The 6,271-nt window shown below is 36.7% G+C and overlaps 1 pseudogene; it reads left to right on the forward strand.

Moving 5' to 3' along the window:
- The first annotated feature begins 5,177 nt into the window (after positions 1 to 5,177).
- On the forward strand, positions 5,178 to 5,257 carry LOC116627247 (annotated as a pseudogene).
- Positions 5,258 to 6,271: the final 1,014 nt, after the last annotated feature.

A 6,271-nucleotide genomic window follows, 5' to 3' on the forward strand; every position in this document is an offset into this window, starting at 1 on the left:
TCAACATGGATGGGACCGGAGGAGATTATGCTAAGTGAAATAAGTCAAGCAGAGAAAGTCAATCATCATATGGTTTCACTTATTTGTGGAACATAAGGAATAACATGGAGGACATTAGGAGAAGGAAGGGAAAAATGGGTGGGGGGAATTGGAGGGAGAGATGAACCATGAGAGACTATGGACCTGAGAAACAAACAGGGTTTTAGAGGGGAAGGGGGAGGGGGAATTGGTTAGCCCAGTGATGGGTATTAAGGGGGGCACGTACTGCATGGAGCACTGGGTGTTATATGAAAACAATGGATCGTGGATCACCACATCAAAAATCAATGATGTATTGTATGGTGACTAACATAATAAAATTTAAAAAATAAATAAATAAATAAAATAAAATAAAAGATTGGTCAAGACATTACTACTGAAATTACTTATGTGGTTTATATAGATGTTAATAAGATGTGCTACTAATGGTGTATTTTCTGTGAAATGAAATTCTTTTGAATTTGCAAACATTAAGATTTAAATTGGCTATAAATGATAAAACCTAGATTGTAATTGTGGAAGCAATTTGGGATCTATTATTGATCCTAATCTGATAAATATATTGATAAATAGGAAAATGGAAAAAATAAAGATGGAACAAATACACATAATATTAAATGTTAAGATTAGTCCTTTTTTAAAATATTATACTCAAGGAAATATTTTAGACCTAGACATAATATTCTGTATTATGCAGGCTTCTCCAAAGTTTCAGGCCTTTGGTAGTACAACCACTCAAAACTCTGCAGTTGGAGTATTTGGAGTAAAAGGAAGAATCCAGTGTTCTTTGGGGAACAATGAGGGGTCACAGTAAAACATTTGATGTGTGGATAGGAAATAATGAGATGTTCTCTGATGGCAGAACTTTTGGGTGGAGGTCAGGACCTGCACTTAACCTTACTGAGTGCAAAAAGGAGGTGAACTGGGTGGTGCACACATGGCTCCATGTATTTGCCAAATCCCATAGAATTGTACATCAAAAAGAGTGAACTTTAAAGTATGCAAACCAAGATAAAGAAAGTACCAACCAGGACATTGAAGGGCAAATGGATTAAACTTTGTTACAAATGTATGACATATCAGCACTGAAGAAGATAAGGGGAAGAAGAGCTGACCTATGTAACTTTGAAAAATAGTGTTTTGGCTATAAAGCTAAACTTTAAAGACAAAAATAAAGAAACTATAAAGCTAAAGACAGAAAAGAGTTGTACATAAACACTGTACTCTAGTTGGCAATTTTTTTCATGGAAGTACAAGTTAGTAATTATGAAAGGCTTTACATCTGTATTGAGGTTGAATAAAAAAGTAAAAGAAAGGTGGATAGTGAGTGCCAGGTTTCTTACTGTTGGAGAAAGAAGTTATAGATAAGCAAGAGAGGACAACTAGAATAAATTCCATGGTAGTGGGTCACAGTTGGAGACATCGGTGTGAACTCATCTTTAGCTTAATATTGGTACAGATGGCAGATATAGAAAAAATATATATATAAGTTCTTAGATATAGAAACAATCATAGACCTATGTATATACATAAGTTAGTATATATACATGTATGTATAAGTTAGCTCTGTTGAGAGGTCCTAGAAGCAACAATACCCCATTGGTGATAAGCACACACACACCCACATCTTGGTTTCTAAATACCATTTTAATCAAAGTAACCAGGAATCTTTGGAGAAATAAATTGATTCTGGGGCTGGGGCAGGAAAAATACAGGATGAGTCTGGAATATGTTACAGTGGCAGAAGGGAGGTAAGGGAGTGATCAAAAACAAAAAAACAAACAAAAAAACATGTCAAAGGGACACAGATGCCAACTGAAAGAGCTCCCAATAGTAAAAGCTGGAACAATTTGAGCAACAAAGTAAATAATGTAATACAAAGTAAATATTCAAGAGTCCATACTGATTCAAATAAATGAAGACTAATCTTCTTTACATAACAAATAACTAAGCTCTATACAGAGGTGGAACTTAATTTCCCAACACTCTTTCTTCCTTTTGAGAATGGGTTAAACTTAGTGACTCACTTCCAAAAGATTGGTGCCTTGATAAGGAAAAATAGTAATTAAAGCAAAACAGAACAAAACAAACACTGACAAACATTACCTCAACCAAGTGATGAAAGTTAACCAGTGGTGTTGGGCACAAGAATTACCTATGAATATGTATGATGAAAAGGACACTTCACCTCTTCAGTATTCTTCCAAAAACCCATAACCCTAGTCTAATCATGAAAAAACATCAGAGAAACCAAAACTGAGGTACAGTAAGAAATATATATGTGGTCTTTGCCTTCAATTTCTGGCACAGAACTCCCAAAACCCTTGAGATTTTCTAAGTGATAGGAATGTCTTTTGGTCAATCATTAGGTGTCCCTTTCAAGCACACCTGAGTTTATACTAATGAGGTAAATTAGGGTGGTGCCTTAGACAGACTTGGGATGGGGCTGGTCACCAGAAAGACCAAGTGATTAGAGGTCTGGGACTTTCAGACCCACCTCCTTGATCCCTGAAGAGGGGAGAGGGACTGGAGGTTGAATTAATTGCCAATGGCCAATGACTTAATCACTCATGCCTACATAATGAAGCCTCCACAAAAGCCCAAAAGCATGAAGTTCCAGAGCTTCCAGGTGGTGAACACAAGAGGATGCAGAGAAGATGGCTTGCCTATAGAGCATGGAAACTCTGAGCCCTTTCCCCACATCTTGCTCTTCCATCTGGCCATTCCTGAATTATGTCCTTTTATAATAAACTGGCAACCTAGTAAGTAAAATATTTCTCTGAGTTTTGTGAGCTGCTCTAGCAAAGTAATCAAACTGAAGGAGGGGATTGTGGTAACCTCTGCTTTATAGCACATGGGTTAGAAGCACAGGTGACAACTTGAACTTCAGTTGACATCCAAAGTGGGATTAGAGGTTGGGGAGAATCTTGTCAGACTGAGCTCTTAACCTATGGGATCTGATGCTATCTTCAGGTAGATAGTGTCAGAACTGAATTCATGGTATGGTGTTGGAAAAAATCACACATTGGAATACCTAACTAGTATCCCTCAAAACTGTCCTGGTCATGAAATATGAGGAAAGACAAGAAATTGTCACAGACCAAAGGACACTAGGGAGACAGGATAGCTAAATGCAATGCAGTACAACTTGAACAACAAAATTAATAACAGTATTATTCTGTAATTAGATTGGGTCCTGAAAGAGAAAAAAATTATTCACATACCTCTTAAGAAAAAGTTTAGGGCGCCTGGGTGGCTCAGTCAATCATCTGCCTTCTGCTCAGGACATGATCCTGTGGTCCTGGGTTGGAGCCCCGCATTGGGCTCCCTGCTCAGCCAGGAGCCTGCTTCTCCCTCTTCCTCTGCCTGTCCCCTCTGCTCATGCTCTCTCTCTTGCTCGATCTCTCTCAAATAAATAAATAAATAAAATCTTTTAAAAATAAGAAAAAGTTTATGTATATAATATATTAAATTTATAATGAGTTGTTTATAATGCCATATATGTTCTTAGGATTGTTGCAGATTTTTAAAAAATCTTTCAAGTTCTTTCATATATGGGCTGTAAGACTTCAGGACATTTTAAGTGTTCTTGTGTAGTAACTAGTCTCAAATACCCTTGCAGACATTTAAAAGTTGAATTGAAAAGCATGAGAAACATTCTTAGAAGCCTTTTTTACTCTGGACAATTAGCTATAATTGAACTATACAAGGAGGTGACTACAAACCTCATAAATATATCCCCAGAAATTCAAACTAAATGTTCCTTCAATTTTCCTATAGTCAGATCCCCCCAGAATGCCCACAGGGACATGAATGCCTCTCTGTGAGTTGGGAAATGTGTTGAAGGAAGGGGTTGGGAAGCAGGAAGTCAGTAAGGAAAAGGACTAATTGTAGTTAAAGTTTCATACTTTTGCAAATTGTGTGAAAATACATTGCGATACAAAGATCATGCTGATTTCCTTCGAAGCTCTAACATCTGATTCTGCTAATAATCTACCAAGATTTAAACTCATACTTAAGAGTAGTGAGGGAATTGTTTAGGTCTCAAGCCTAAGCAACATGTTTCAACCAAATAACCAGTAATTGGTGAATCAATCAAATCATAATCTGTGTCTTATCTCCTTGTTGATTCCTTGTAAGCATTTTCCTCAGGAACACAGAGGTGAAGGAGGGAATGGAGGCAGGCAGGCAGAAAAGTGAAATTTAGGATTTGGGCAGATTTCCTGGCCATAATAAAATCTAATATTTATTTTTAAAACATTTATATAGTACATCTATGTCCTACCTACATACTATTCTTTAGTGCTTTATAAGTACTCATTCATGTAATCTTCATAATGACTCAATGAGTAAGTACCATTATTATCCCATTTTTCAGATGAGGAAACTGAGGTACAGAGAGATTAATTTGAATTAATTGATACATTTGATTAATCAATTAATTATAAATAATTATGCATAATTTATGAATAAGTGATTATAAATAAATTTGTGAGTTGGCAAAGTAAGGCAGAACCAGAATTTGAAGATTATAAGTTCCACTCTGACTCTGAAATTTTTTAGAAAGATGAAAGAAAAGAAGGGAGATATGAATGAAATAAAGCAGCAGTTTCAAAGTGATGATGAGGGGAGGACCTGGCACTTGGATTTTGTTTATTAGTCAATAAATTCACATTAGAATTTGACCACCTTTGGATAGGTCATGCATTTCAGTTTGTTGAGTCTCCACAACTCTTTGATGCACTGCCCTGTCACTTAACATATTTAGATGGCTTGTCTGGCCTCTGAAAATGTTTGGGTTTTATACAAAGAAAATGACATTAAAGGTTAAAATGAGAGAGCAATAGAAATAGAAAGAGAAATTAGGGAGTCCGAAAAATGGGGAGACGAGGAGGAAATAGTGAAATGCAGATAGATAAAAGGATGGTAGGGAAGCAGGCCTGAACTCGATGGCCAACCATGTATCTCCACTAATAAAAAGTTGCAGTGAGAACAATTGAGTTTGAATCCTTATATTGCTTCCCCTTAAAAAAAAAAAAAAAAAAAGTGGAAAAAATGGAGAAGGAACCAAAGATGAACTCTGTCCTCTCTCCTTGCTCAGTTTAGCCTAGTTCTGCAGATACTATAGATGTATTTCCATCGCTTCTCGGCCTTTTGGCTAAGATCAAGTGTAGTATAGATGTATTTCCAGCAACAGAAATAATCCCCTCCAACTTTTGTCCAATTCTCTCTGGGACTGTCATTCAGACTTTAGACCAGTTGGGTCCTTTTGTGTTTTGGACCAGCCTCCAGTCATCTGGAAAGCATTCTCTGAGCCACAATTAGTGATTCATTGGCCTGAAATCAAGTCTTCTTCCAAATAAAATAGAAGGTAGCTCAGCCTTCTGTCTGCTAGAGCACATCTTTTTGTAAGTGGCAAGCAGCCCTACCTTTAAGGTCCATCAAAACTAGAGCAAGTGAAAGAGGAGAAACAAAAATAAGTTAGAAAGAAAATTAAAAATACCTAGCACTTGAGGCTTCAAATCCACATTTAAACATGAAGAAATCCTGGTCTTGGACATACACATATTTGGCATGAGAACTTGGATTGTTTCTTTTACTGATGTTTGTTCAGTCTTTCAAAATGACAAATATGAGAAAGCCTTGGTAAATGAGTTTATTTTGGAGATTTGTTAAGAGTCTGTTCACTGCTGGAACAGTATAGAGAAAAAATCTAAAATCATAAACACTCATTCCCAAAATAAGGAACTCTCCATGCTGACACCCTTAGCAAAGTTACTAATGGAAAGGCAAGTGCTTTCACATACTCTGAAGATAGGCAAAGCAGGAACCAACTAAAGGAATAAGGGGAATTCTCCATGCACACCAGTAACCCATCCTCAGGCTTCCTAGGAGAGCTGAGTCAAAGGCTCCTTGGACAAGTCATGTGTGAAAGTTTAAACCCTACCTTAGTCAAGCCTCTTCTGTCTTCTATAAAGTTTAACACAGACAATTTCTTCATTTCTTAAATATCTTCTAAAAATTTGAATAATAGGACATTATAAGGTATTCTGCTGGGTCATTATGAAAATAACTAGTTGTTAATAGAGAAAATAGTTGTGATCTCTGAAGGCTATAAACACTTACCATGGTGATTGCAAAGCATATTTCGACTCACTGGATTCCTCTTTAATGAGGGTTGTTTTCGACCTCCTGGATTCCTCATTGCAAGCCAAGGAAGCTAGATTTTGTA

The sequence above is a fragment of the Phoca vitulina genome, unplaced genomic scaffold, assembly GCF_004348235.1.
Source record: "Phoca vitulina isolate PV1807 unplaced genomic scaffold, GSC_HSeal_1.0 scaffold2, whole genome shotgun sequence".
NCBI lineage: Eukaryota > Metazoa > Chordata > Mammalia > Carnivora > Phocidae > Phoca > Phoca vitulina.